This window comes from Octopus sinensis, linkage group LG16 (genome assembly GCF_006345805.1).
Source record: "Octopus sinensis linkage group LG16, ASM634580v1, whole genome shotgun sequence".
Classification (NCBI taxonomy): Eukaryota; Metazoa; Mollusca; class Cephalopoda; order Octopoda; family Octopodidae; genus Octopus; species Octopus sinensis.
Genome location: NC_043012.1, coordinates 7,165,115 through 7,180,688, shown reverse-complemented (window position 1 = coordinate 7,180,688; position 15,574 = coordinate 7,165,115). Strand labels below are relative to the sequence as shown.

The 15,574-nt window shown below is 36.5% G+C and overlaps 1 long non-coding RNA gene across 1 annotated transcript; it reads left to right on the top strand.

Moving 5' to 3' along the window:
• The first annotated feature begins 9,747 nt into the window (after positions 1 to 9,747).
• LOC118766484 lies at positions 9,748 to 15,174 on the top strand. Its single transcript, XR_005002422.1, has 3 exons — positions 9,748 to 9,932; positions 14,113 to 14,119; positions 15,136 to 15,174. It is a non-coding gene; the product is annotated as an uncharacterized LOC118766484 (long non-coding RNA).
• The last annotated feature ends 400 nt before the right edge of the window (positions 15,175 to 15,574 follow it).

Sequence of the window (15,574 nt, the reverse complement as noted above, 5' to 3'; positions counted from 1 at the left end):
AAAGAATAGCGTAGTTTTCGGTATACAAGTCGACGTGGTAAATAATGTAAACATTCAAACATCGCCACTATCCTTCCAAATCCTGCTGTATTTCCCATGGAATTTTTGCTCGTCTAAAGTTGTCTTGGTGTATAAGTCGACCTATTTTTTCCTTTTTTTCTTTTGTCTTATTTTTGCTCTAAATTTTGGTCTAAAAAACTCGATTTGTATATCGGAAAATATGCTATTATAAATGGATGGAATCAATACTTAAAAGAGAACGAAATTCAAGAATGAAGTTAATAGACATCAAATACTCTTGTTGTCCTTGATATAAATTATAGTTGAAATATTCTTTATTAGACGCTAAGTTAATTAGCGAAAGTAAACAGAAAAATAAGAAAATTAATTGCTGTATTTAGAATATACTACTAAAACATCTGAAATAGATGGATTATATTGCCATGGATACAGGGAGGTAAAAGTGTCTCTGGGAAACAATCATAAAATGTCCGCCATAGGACTACAAAGCATCTGGTAAAGAAGAACGGAAAATTAATATAATTAACTACAAAACACGAGTAAAACAAAAGCAGTTTTCTGTTTTCAAGGAAGTCAATAATTATTTTTTATGTTTCACTTGCTTCAATCATTGGACTGCAGCCATGCTGAGCCACTGCCTTGAAATGTTTTAGTGGAACAAATCGACCCTAATACTTATTTTTTCAAATATGTTACTTGTTCCATCGGTTCTTCCATGGATAAAGTAGATCTACACACAAAAAATTAATCGTAAATTTGTTTAAGAAATGCAGGAGTCAAAGCTGGATACAAAGAATTCTGATTGTACGCAAGATCAAAGCCTTGTCACAGCAAACCACTTAAAGCATGTAATGATGTATAGGAGTGATTGTAGAGATGTGATTTTAGGAGGTGGAAAATATAATTATGTACTTTATCGTTGGCCACTCGCTCTTACTCCAGAGAACACTTGTACAATGATCACAGCGTTAACTCATTCATACAATGGAAATTATCTCAGTATTAGGAAATACTAACAGAAAGGACGTGGTATACAGATACAGCAACAAAGGGCTTAGAGGATTATAAAACAAACAGTCTGAGATATGCTGGTTCATTGCATACAATGGGATAAAAAATAATTCACCAGATATTGTTGTGAAGGACGGTTTGAAGGGATGCATCTTCTCATCGAATATGTTGTCCCATCAGACGACCATGGATCTTGTTTAAAGAAATGAACAAATTATCCAAATACGAAGATCTGGAAATAGAGATAACCAGGATATAGGGATTGCAAACAGAAACAGTCTCTTATAGCTGTTTGTGTGTTACGAATGATTAAAATAAAAACATGCAGACAAATACATAAACAGGAACTCAGAGCTTACAAATATACAAGGCAGGGAGGGAAAGAATAACTGCTGAACATAGTAATGATATGGCAGTTGGGTAAAGAAACTCGCTTCGTAACCACGCAGTTTCGTGTTCAATCCCACTGCGCAGCATCATGGTCAAATGTTTTTTACTAAAATCTCGGGCCGACCAACGACTTATGAGTGAATTTAATTGACTGAAACTGTGTTGAAGTTCGTCTGATATATATATATATATTATATATATATATATATATATATATATATATATATATATATATATATATATATATGTGTGTGTCTGTGTGTGTATGTGTGTGTGTGTGTGGTGTGTGTGTGTGTGTGTGAATACGTGTGTGTGTGTGTGTGTGTATGTGTGTGTGTGTGTGTTTGCTAGGAATAAGAGCTTAAATGCACTAATATATATATATATATTTTATAACAAAATTTTATACAGATTTATCCAAGGTTTCGCACCCACTATGCTAAAGCCTTGTGGATCGCTCGTCAGACTCTGTATGAAAAGAAAATTTTAAAATATCTCCGTCGCAGATGTGAGGAAACGCTGAGAACTCGAGGAATAGATTGATCTTGAATGCTGCTGTCCATGCGCATAACATTTTAACGTTCCACCTCACTTCTCTTGTTTACAATAGTGCTTAGAAGGAAGGTGTGTAGCGTGTGATCTAAAGTTGAGCAGAGAATCTGCTTCAAATTTTGCCAAAAGCTTGGCGATACCTGCTCAGAGACCTACGAAAAGTTTTCAAGAAGTTTTCATCCTTCTCGACAGAGTCAAGGAGATCTTGTACAACTAGAACCCGAGTGTCTCTTTGGTCAGCTGAAAGCAATTTTGGCACAAATTTGGCAGACACGTGGCTCATGCCCAAATCTTCAGTGATAATGGACTGAACAGAACCGTAACTAATCTGCAGATCCTCTGATAACTCACGGATGGTGATTCGATGATTTCCCCTCACAGCCGCACGCACATCTGCGATGTTTTTATCAGTACTGCTGATTGCATTTCTCCTAGAACGTTCGTCAACATCGATTCTTTTTCGGCCATGTTGGAAACATCTAACCCACTCGTACACATATGTGCTTACCATACACTCTCCTCCATTCACTTTCTGCAACTTTGCGTAGGTCTCTGAGCAAGTATCGCTATGACAACTTTCTCTGTTATGGTCAATGCGACGATCACACGCTACACACCTTCCTTCCAAGCACTGCTGCGAACAGCGGAAGTGAGCTAGAACGCTAAAATTTAGTGCCCTCGCACAGCAAAGTTCAAGGTCAATCTGTGCCAAGCGACTTCACTCTGCATGTTTTAACTTCGTTACTTTGGAAACAGTCCGGATACTTTTTGATCAGACCACGTATATATATATATATATATATATATATATATATATATATATATATATATATATATATATATGCACCACGGAATTTTGTCAGTGAACAGGTCACGGTTTCAAAGCGACGAAAATATTTTGCCAAATTAAATTTAAATGTTGAAGTAAATCCAACGGATTTTGTTTGTTGTTTGTTGTTATATATACATATACATACATACATACATACACACACATACACACACACACACATATATATATATTGAAAAAAGTCGTGAGAATTCTGGAAAGAACTCTTTTTATTTTTTTTATTCTCTATTCTTTTTTATATCTTCATTTTCATATTAGCGCTTTCGTTTGTCTTTCGAGGCGAACGAAATTATAATATTTATAATAAAACAAGTTCTTTCCAAAATTCTGACGACTTTTTTTCCATATTCAATTCTGTACATCACACCTAACACTCTACACACACACGCACACACACACACACATACACACACACACACACACCACACACACACACACACACACACACACACACACACACATATATATATATCTGTATGTTTGTATATATATATATATGTGATATATATTATATATGTTTATATACATATATACATACATATATATATGTATGTATTATATGTTTGTGTGTGTGCGTTATTGTGTTTGGCATCCCCTCGTTTGCCAACCGGTATTTGTTTGTTTATGTTATTGGCAAGAAAGACCGATAGGATAAGTACCAGATTTATTTAACAAGAAGTTCAAAGGGTCGCTTTGTTCGACTAAACTAGGGGTTCCCAATATTATTTTGTTCGTGGACGCCCTGAGAGCTATCTTATCATCTGTGGACCCCATATATGCACATTTAAATTTTTGGAATAAGATATTTGTTTGTAGGTTCGTAAAAGCTAACAATGAATTTCGTTACATTCATAACGTAGATTCCAAATGCAAATCTTGAAAATTTCAATAAATACAGGTACCTCTCCTAGGAAACAAAATTTATATATGGACCCACAGATTACAATTTTTTACTCGTGGAACCCCTTAAAGCTTCTGTGAACCCCGGTTGGAAACGCTGGACTAAACCCATCCAAACCGTCACCCAGCATGACCGGAGTTCAATGAGTTTCTCAGTTAAAAGCAAAACGATAAAACAAACAGTAGTATTTGAGACTGCATACACACAAATACACACAAACACACATACACACATATACGCTGCTGTTGACTAGTGCTAATGCTGTGAAATCACCCGAAAGATCACGCAATAACAGTAAGAGTTGTGAACGCTTAGATTCCATACAGAAGATTACATGTTATATAATATAATATAATATGGCGGTGATGCAAGAAAGGAAAACAAGAAACATGAAAGCGACGGAGAGTTGAAATGGAAGAAAAGAGCCACATACACATACACGCACACACAAACATGCACGGATACATTTTTGTGTATGTGTATAAGTATAGCTTGAAAATTGTTATGCACTTCTTGTCTGGTGGTAACTTGAAAAAGAAGTCCGCAACGGATAATACTCGCCCACTGTTATTAATAACACTCACAAATATACAAACGAACGCAGACATTCTCACACATAACCGCACAGATATATGCACATGCACGTATATGTATATACATATATATATATATATGTGTGTGTGTGTGTGTGTGTGCGTGTGTATTTGTACGAGATAATTTGTACCCATGGCTCGGGTGACATCTAAACGCATATCTGTCTGTGAAGAGATCAAAGCCATCCGCTGTTGCCCAACAAACATGAAAGTATTAATTCTCTGCCCAAACAACATCAAAGTCAAAAAATGTCCTCCTAACAACAACAACAACAACAGCAGCAGCAAAAACAGCAGCAGAAGCAGCAGCAGCAGCGGCAGCAGCAGCAATAACTGATATCGATAAAATCCAAAAGCAAAGCTGCAAAAACAACAAAAACAGCAACATAAATGTCCACCTCTATCCACAACAACAACAACGACAGAAAAGAAAGAAAGGAAGGAAGAAGGAAAGAACGAAAGAAAAAAGGAAGAAAGGTAGCAAGAAAGAAAGAAATGGCAGGAAAAATGAACTTCATATCCGTCTACAAATAACCATGTTACATCAGTGAAATACACACACAAACACATCCATATATATATATATATACATACATACATACATACATACATACATACATACATACATAGACATAATCATGCATACATACAGATACATGTGTGCATACAGGTGCTTCTGTGTATATATATGTATATATATATATATATATATATATATATATATATATATATATATATATATATATATATATATATATATATACAGAAGCACCTGTATGCACACATGTATCTGTATGTATGCATGATTATGTCTATGTATGTAAGTATGTATGTATGTATGTATGCATGTATGCATTTATGTATGTATGTATATACACACCTACACAATCTCAAGTACACTGACACACACAAGTGGATCAACAAGCAGAGAAAATCTCACCCAACCGATTTAAATTGACTGAGGTCATATGCATTGTTTCAGCTCCCGTTATTTCCACACACATACCCACACACATACACACACACACACATTCACGCACACACATATATATACATATATACGCAGAGATATGCATACGCACGCTCACATACATGTGTGTGGATATAGAAATATAAACAGCGGTTGTACAATCTTAGGTCATCTAACGAAATATTGAATCACTGACAGTTCGCTGCGATTCAATATGTTATCGGTGCTATGATTTTGTTTTTATATAAATAACAACAAAAATAGAGAAGAATAGGTCTCAAATGTGCCACATAAATAAAATACGGAATATTTACTAGAAGTTATTCATGGGACATGTAGATCTTTTGATCAGTATTCACTTTATCAGTCGCTCTTGAAATGGCGTTTCGAACAACGTCTAGCTTTCAAATGGACAAGAAAATAATTCCCTGAAGAAGTCGCCGTACATAGGAAAGTAATATTTTTGCACGCTAAAACATGTTAGGAGTGTAACACCATTTCTATGACGCGTCTATATTATAAGCTTAAACGTTCACGTCAATAAAAAAAAATTATTTTTTCACAACCATCGGAGCGTGTAGTGCTCCTCACGAACGCACGTTCCTGTGATGGTTGTGATATATAAACAATTTTGAATAGGAACCGGAAAGCGAAGTAGGAACACGCAATGTGCATGCGCACACTGAATTCACAAAACGGAAGAGAAGGATAAAAACGCAATGCGCATGTCAAATTAAAACGGAAATCGAGAATAAAAGAAGCTATATAATGGTCTGCATGCTACGTGGGACATCACTATCATGCAGCTTTGGTGCAAATCTTCATGTTACACTTGTTGCTGTTAAAGATGGCGAACTGTCTGAATTGTTGGCATTTCGTACGGCTTTACGTTCCTTACAGCATTTCGTACGGCTTTGCGTTGCTTAGTTTCTGAGTTTAAATACTTCTGAAGTCGACTTTGCCTTTCATTTCTTTCGGGGTCTTGTTTCACCGCGCGTGAAACAAGATCCTCATCCGCGTAAAACGATGTTGTCCGTATGGTGGAACTGGGAAGGGATTATCCATTACGAATTTCATTTCTTTCGGGGTCACTGAAATAAGTACCAGTTGAGTGCCGAGGTGAATGTAATTGACGAACCTCGCTGCACCAAAATTTCAAGCTTTGTACCTATCGAAAAAAGGATTATTGTTGCTGCAGTTACTATTCGTTAGAGCATCGTGAAATATGCGTTGACGTACTTGTTCCGGTTCTTCATGCTCTGAGTTCAAATTCCGCTGAGGTCAACTTTTCCTCTCGTTTTTCTAGCACCAATAAAATAAAGTACCAGTCAAGTACTGGGATTGATGGTAAGGATTAACTCCCTTCCCTTAAAAGCACTTTCTTTGGGGCCAAAGTTTGAAATTATTATTATCGTTGTTATTATTACATTTGAGAAAGTGCAGAGGATTTCAGAAGAATAGTAGTTTGTTTACATGCAAGCACACAAACGTACACGCATACGCATACACGAGTACACATACACACACACACACAAAACATACACATAGATTCGAACATAAGTTGTAAGTAGTCTTATAAGCCACTTACTACTAATACTACTACTACTACTACTACTACTACTACTACTACTACTACTACTACTACTACTACTACTACTACTACTACTACTACTACTACTACTACTACTACAACACTGGAGGTGATAAATATAAAAATTCTGTGAAATGTATTTATGTTGTCTATTCGTTTATTGGTAAAGGTTATAAGGCAAATATTTCTTTCCTCACTGCCCCCCCCCCAACCGACCAAGTCTACAAGTGGAAGTGAAAGTGAAAGTAATACGAATATTTCGGAGATAAGTTGTAAGTTGTGGGGATGATAAAGATAGAAGGAGAAGAAGAAGAAGAAGAAGAAAGCTAAGAATAATTGTTTTCGCAGCCGTTAGACATAAATATATTGCGACATTGCAATTAGTCTTTTGTGACTTTCGGAATTCTGCGTTTTGGGTTGTTTTACGATTGCAGAAATCGATTGTGTTTGCCTCCTAAACAGAACAGACAGAAATTTTTCTGATGATAAGAGAAATATATTTATTCTTGCCGAAAATAATTTTAGCAAATTCCTAGCTGGATGATGAAAATGACCGGAATCAAAAGAAAGAAAGAAAAAAAGTAAATAAGAACTGCTGCAAGTTATAAAATTTGTAACGTTTGTTACTACTATACGTTCAAGACCTGTCAATCTTATCATATTAGTAATATAGTTTAATAATTGTAATTAAGTTTTTGTATAAAGAACCAAATTTTGTACTAACTTAATAACTTATTTTATTAACCTTTATGACGAAAAATCTCTCTTCTTGCTCACATCTTGAGGAAATTTATAAGCCACCGTTTTTATAGTAGCGATAGTACCGTGTATTCTTAATATCTATATATTTCTTAACTCTTTAAATACTCAAATTTATAGACCGTGTTTTTGTAATGGGGAAAATGGTGAACTCTCTCGTCGTTTCGATGAATGAAAGCGCAGCACAACATAGCTGAAACGACAATCACCCTACGGTTGCCTGTGTGCAAGGTCAAAGCAGAAGACTTCCGGTAAGATCCTCTACTTAACCCCGTCACCTCCTTCCCTCCCATCACTGGATTAATGAAGAAAGTGTTATGATGTTGATGCTAATGTTTTGTTTTACTGAATAACCAGCACGACGAATAGAATTATAGTAGGCATGGTTTGTGCAGAACCACTTCCACTCTCTCGTACTTGTATTGGTCTGATGCAACAAGTCCAACGAGCCCAGTAGCTGTCAGGACACACAATTTGAATGAAGTTACCTTCTCTTTGATGATCATCGTAAAATCTGAAAAGCTTCATCTGCTCTGGGTCTGGTGGCGTGTGTGAATGACCTTATCGCAGCCGTGTTAAAATGACGCTTTTATATATTTAGTTGCCAACTAAGTTCCAGTCGGTTTTATTTTTAATTTTGGAATTTATTGCGTTTTGAAATTTTGGAATCTATTTTTTTTTTTCGAGAATTCTATTTTTGAATCATTTTGGAATCTTTTTTTTTTCTATTTAATTTTAGTTAATTTTTGTTTATTTTTAGATCATTAAAATGGAATGTCAAGTTAAGAAAAACGATCATTTTCGACAACTTCTTTTTGCTTTTAATCCAGGTTCTAAGGCCGCAAAAGCTGCTCGCGACGCCAAAGCTGAAAGAATTGCTAGTTCAAAAATGGAAATTTTGACCTCAAAGACGCACCTCGTTCTGGCCGTCCAGTTGAGTTCGATGAAAAGCGATTAAACCATCTTTAGCACGAAAATTCTCGTCAAACGACAAGGAAACTGGCAGAGAAAATGGAATGCTCACACATTGCAATAGAGGAGTATCTTCACTAGATGAGAAATGTTCAGATGTATGGAGCATGGGTTCCGCACGCTTTAAGTGACAACAACAAAATTCAACGAGCCACGATCTCCGCTGATTTTCTTGCTCGTCACCGCTCAACTCATGAACACAGGCAACGATTTCTTTACAGAATCGTTACTGGTGACGAAAAATGGTGCCTGTACAACAATAAGAAGCAGCGTAAGGAATAGCTTAGCCCCGGTAAACAAGCGACACTGCGCGTGAAACAAGATCTTCATCCGCTTAAAACGATGTTGTGCGTATGGTGGGACTAGGAAGGGATTATCCATTACGAATTGCTTGAACGGAACCAAACGGTCAACGCGGAACTCTACGTTCAACAGATGGAATGACTCAACGCGGCTGTTCAAGAGAAAAGACCTAATCGGCAGCATGGAGTTCTTCTGCTGCACGACAACGGCAGCCCTCATATCGCCAATATGACCAAGGAAGCCATTCAAATGCATGGCTGGGAAGTGCTGTCACACCTGCCGTACTCTCCAGATTTGGCACCAACGGATTTCCCCCTCTTTCGATCTCTTTCAAATGCTATGCGCGGAATTTCGTTCAACACTGATTTAGAATGGAGAGTTTGGTTGGATCAATTTTTCGAGTCGAAATCTAGTGATTTCTACCAACGAGGTATTGAAAATCTTGTTGAACGTCGGGAAGAAGTTGTAAACAACAAGGGGGGAATATATTATTAATTAGTTGTTATTTTTTATTAAACCTTTTAAAAAATAAAAATTCTAAAAAACGGCGGGAACTTAGTTACCAACCCAGTATTTTGGGTGTGTGTGTGTTCAATCAGTTCAGGTTGAAAAGTACCCAAGACTTGTTCGTCAAAAACGCGCTTTGTTTCAACAAGACAATGCACCAGAAAGACCAGCAACAAGATTGAAGAATTGGACGGTGTGGAAGTTCTGCTGGATCCAGCTTATAGTCCAGACGTTGTTCCATCTGACGGCGGTCTCTTCCAATCAATGCAGCACTTTATGAAAAGTCGCTGATTTTAGTCACTCGGTGAAGCTGATGAAGCCTGTCAAGAATTTTTCGATTCAAAGCCGAAGGATTGGTACTTTGACCAAATCCGAAAGCTTGCAGATCATTGGCAGAAGATCATGGAAAATGATGGTCTTTATTTTGAAGAATAGTTGTTGTTGCTTTTGAATAAATTCTTGCATAAAAAGTCATTATTCTAACACGGCGTACGAACTTTTTCCTCAGCCTAGTATTATATACATTTCTTGCTATTTCAATATTGAAAATGACACAGTGAGTGTCTTTACAATGGGGGAAAAAAATATATTTATTATATGCTAAATACCGAAAAGTATAGTTGGTATTGGCAGAAGCAGTGAATATATAACCGTTGTTACTAAAACCCTATTCTCAAACACTTGACCACAGTGAAGGTCCCTTTTTCGGGGTGATAACTGTGATGGTTGCTGTGCTTGTATTACTGTTTGTGATCGTGTAAAGAATAACGGGGATAATGAGTTTATTTGTGGCGATGGCACTAAGTTCAGGTATTGTTTATCCCCAGGTTAGGAGCGATGGAGTAGAATACCCTGTCAGAATGCACTGGTTATTTTCTGGACGCAATGTACCAAGGACTATTCCATCCAATGTTTCTTCATTTCTTTTAAGACGATATAACGCAGTTAAAAGGAAATTTGTCGGAAGAAGTGTATAGCAAATAGTTAATTTCATCGACTCCACCTCCTCTTTCACTCACTCGGTCTCCCTCTCACTCTCTCTCTCTCTCTTCCTCGCCCTTCACGCATGATTAATATCCTACATAGGTGGGAGGCATGGTTGTATGCTTACGAAGCTTGATTTGAGGCTGTGTGGTTTCCAATTCAGTGCCACAGAGACGCACATTAGGCAGATGGTTTCTTCACAAGCTTTGGGTTGAGCAATGTTTTATGGGCGATATTGGTACACGGAAACTGTGTAGAAGTCCGTCGTATGTGTGTAAGCGTTTGTATGTGTGTGTGCGTGTGTTTGTGTATTCACATAACGCAACACACTCCCTATTTTTTTACCAATATATATATACACACACAGACACACACATACGTACATATATACATACATATATGCATGCATATATACATACGTGTATGTGTGCGTAGATGTATGTATTTGTGTTTATGTTTGTCCTCTCCAACGCTTGACAACCGACGTCAGTTTGCATATACTCCCGTAACTTAGCAGTTCGGCAAAAGTGACAGCTCAAATAAGTACTAGACTTGAATAAGCACCGAACCGTTCAAGAAAACTGTGAAAGGCGCTGCCCCACAGCACGGCCGCATTCCAATGATCGAAACCAGCAACGGATAAAAAAAAATAAAAGGCTAAGTCGAACTCAATGGGGATATTTCTCCTGAATGTAAATACTTTAAGGCTTTTAGACAGGATCCCTGTCGCCTGTAAGACCCCTAGATTAATTAAAGTATTTATATTTAGCAGGGTATTGTATTTAATTATTGTATTGCTTAAATTATGATTTACGACCAGAAGAATCCGGCCTTGCTTGGATTTCTTTCCCGTCTTTCTTCCCTTCTTTTCTTCAATCCTTTTTCCTTTCTTTCTTTCTTTCTATCTTTCTTTCTTTCTTATTTTCGTTATTTATTTACGCCTAAAATAAACACAATTACACGAAATTCACTATATTTCGGATCAATTGCATTTGAAAGCTGTTAATACTCAGTCGGTGCGGTACATTTCTGCAGTTACACACACGCACACACATAACCACACAACCATACACCCACACAGACCCCTAATTACGCACATGTATGTGTAGTGTGTACGTATATATGTGTTTGTATATTTACACATGCATATAAATATATGCATATATACACACACACACACATATATATATATATACATATACAAATATATACATACATACACATACACACACACACATCTATATATATATATATATACACACACACACACACACACACACACACACACACATATAAGTACATATGTATGTATGTATCACGCAGACAAGCACACATATTCACATACACATACACACACATACAAACATACCTATACATACACTTTTATATATTAAGATTAGAACGAAGGTGGGAGAAAGTGAACGAGGAATACGATGAGGAATAATACAAACACGGATTGGGAATAAAGGAAGAAGAGGAGTGGTAGGGGAGATAATCAAAAGTAGACGTCGATAGCATGCTCCATTGCGGGTTTCCTTAACTGGATAGGTCGATGTGGTTGATATTCAATAAATGCGAAAACTTTTAAGTAATAAAACAAGTTTTGTTGTTGTTTTTTTAATTTTCTGCATCTTTCCCCAGTTCTCTATAGCTTCGGAAAGATTTCTGACTGGACGAACCACCGTCTCCAGAAAGATAGATACTGGAAGCTTTTGTGTGTGTGCCATATTATAATTAAAATTTGTCTTATAATAATAATAACGATGGTGATAATAATAATAATAATAACGATATTAACAATAATGATGATGATGATGATGATGATGATGATAACAATAACAACAATCAGTGACTTCGTATAATCCCGTTTTTCAGAATGTTCAATTGGGATAGAAACACGCTCTCGTTTCTCTTCTTTAATCCTTTACTGAATTTATTTATTCCATTAAAAGCCTTAATTTATGTTCTGTCTTATAATCTGATCGGATATCTTCTTTCTAACCATTGCTGAGAAATCAGGCACTGATTCTTCCCGGAATCCGATTGCTGTCTTCCCGCTTGATAAATTAGTCTGATTAAAGAAATGGGTATTTTTTTTTATTTTTTACTTTTATTTCATAGATTATTTTCTTTTTCTTTTAAATTTCTTTCTTTCATTGCGATACAGAAAATTAAATGAAAAAGATGAAGTCCCCATCCTTTTCGTAATCAACATTCTTGTTTGCAGACAAGTTGTTGCTTTTGTAGTTGTTACCATTGTTGTTGTTGTTGTTGTTGTTGTTGTTGTTGTTGTTGTTGTTGTTGTTGTTGTTGTTGTTGTTGTTGTTGTTGTTGTTGTTGTTGTTGTTGTTGTTGTTGTTGTTGTTGTTGTTGCTGCTGCTGCTGCTGCTGCTGCTGTAGCTATTTTAAATAAGGCATTTACCTTTTTATTTTTTTTCATTTAAATCCAATCAACAACTTAAATATTTGACAGCACTCTGCGATCTTTGATTTCTTTCTTTCTCAGCAGTTACAATGTGTAGCGCAGAGATAACGTTTCGTAACTAGCAAGATGATTTTATGCTCTCTTGTAATCCTTGCTTTAGTCGCATTTCTTCTCCGTGCAATTTTTCCTGGGGTTTTAAACTCTCTCCTTTTACTCTCACCTCTCTCTGTCACATACATACACACACACACCACTTTCGTGAATTCCTACACTATCCCTTCTACAGTCAAAACCATATTCAGACACACAATGAAACACAAATTTATATATAGACACATTGACTGTCTTCACTCTCATTCTCACTTTCAGTCTTGTATTTCCTTCCTCTCCTTCTCCACCCTCTGATGCATCTATACTTTATTACACATGCCTGCTTTCACTATATTCGACTTGCAATATTTTCAATCTCACCATTAGGGATCTATCCCTATTTTCTAATCACTCAAACTAGAGAGATAATCTTCTCTTCATTTCTTACGCATCGTAGTCTTTATAACGTTTACTATGCCTCCGCAGGCGTTCATTCGTGTTGCGTTGTGTTGCGATGTTGCAATTTTGCAATGCATTATATTGCTTTGTTTCCTTGGGAAAGACACTTAGCTATAATTGTTTAAGTTTTCCTACCTGTGTAGGAAATACCATGGCAACATAAGATTCGTATGCTCAACTTGGTCACAGATCTCACACATTATAATAGTGAGAATGTGATGTGAAGACTACCAAAATCATTCGTGAACAAGTGTGAAGAGATATTAATTCTATTCAACAATGTTGCGTGACATATCCATTCTGACAAACCCGGCTCGCCAGTATCTCATCTTTTCGTCACCCGTGTTGTAATCGTCGAAATCTCACACTTTGCAATAATCACTATGTCAAATCCTTCAGCTTAGCTAGTGGGGGTGCCCCCTGAAAATGCTTATATAGGAGGGTTACTTTTTGATCTGCTCTATAAACCTATTTAGGGACCGATGCGGTACGAGGTGGGGCAGACACAATGGCTGCCCCAGTCGATACGCATTCTAGCGATACGCATTCCTAGAATGATGACATTTTGGAATTTTCCCTCTGTCCATATTTACGTTCAAGAAAGACATCAACTGGGTCCTTCTATTCTCTTTTTACTCGGAGGACTTGCTTGGAGGAAAACCATGTGTACATTCTTATTTCTTTATTTCCCACAAGGGGCTAAACATAGAGGGGACAAACAAGGACAGACAAAGGGATTAAGTCAATTACATCGACCCCAATGCGTAATTGGTACTTAATGTATCGACCCCGAAAGGATGAAAGGCAAAGTTGACCTCGGCGGAATTTGAACTCAAAACGTAGCGGCAGACGAAATACCGCTAAGCATTTCGCCCGGTGTGCTAACGTTTCTGCCAGCTCGCCGCCTTCATGGGTACATTCTACCAGACAAAGCCAGTAAACAAACAACAACAACAAAACAAAGACGTTAAAAACCATATGAAATTTTCTAACCATCTTAGGAGCACCGATGAAAGAAAAAACAATGTTTGTAGTTAATCTACACAAACTGCAAACATGTCACAGATGTTAAGGTGATTAATAATTATTCGCTAAAGAAAACTCATTCATATTATTAACAACAGATAAAGTGGACAAAGAAGAATAATTGAACGCGAAATAAACAAACAGCTAAAATCGCTTAATTAAATTTCTTAATTAATTAGATATGGAGGGTAAGGTTGTCTTCATGGTCTTCCAAGATCCTCCCATTATTGTTGGACTGGTATCGATGGTGATTTTCTTCATATCTTTCTTTTCCTGTTTTGATATACAACATCGATTTTCTGGAACATTTGTTCCAAAACATTTCCGGATTTCTGATTTTTTCAAACTAAGGGAGATCACTTTTGTCAACACACTCGTGATAAGGCAAATATCAAGTTTACTTGAATTATTAAAAGAAATACACCAAGGTACATAAACAAATTCGTGCGCAATATAAGATATTCCGGATCATCAGTGCCTGGAAAGTCGGTGTTGTATTATATATACGAGTATAGACACAGGCGTGGCCATGTGCTAAGAAACTTACTTCGCTAATTTATGGTTCCGGGTTCGATTCCAAATAGTGATCTGAACAACAACAATAGTAGTAGTAGTAGTAGTAGTAGTAGTAGTAGTAGTAGTAGTAGTAGTAGTAGTAGTAGTAGTAGTAGTAGTAGTAGTAGTAGTAGTAGTAGTAGTAGTAGTAGTAGTAGTAGTAGTAGTAGTAGTAGTAATAGTAATAATAATAATGATAATAATAATAATGACATTGAAAAATACCTTAGGAATGAGAACCCAGGTTCGAAACCTCCCCAAGACACCTGAAGAAAGCTGGAGGGTATATCAAATGAGGACAAACATCCGTCGAAAATAAATAATGTAAATAATGCACGTAATTCCTCATCTCTTTAAATATAGAAATATATATATATATATATATATATATATATATATATATGTATGTGTGTGTGTGTGTGTGTGTGCGTGCGTGCGTGTGTATACACACACACACACACACACACACACATATATATATATATGCATACACACACATAGACACACATATATATATACATACGGCAAGAAGTAATGGAGGGGATCCACAGGTAGTATGCATCAACTGTTATATATTATATGTCTATTTATTTATTTTAAACAATTATGAGAATA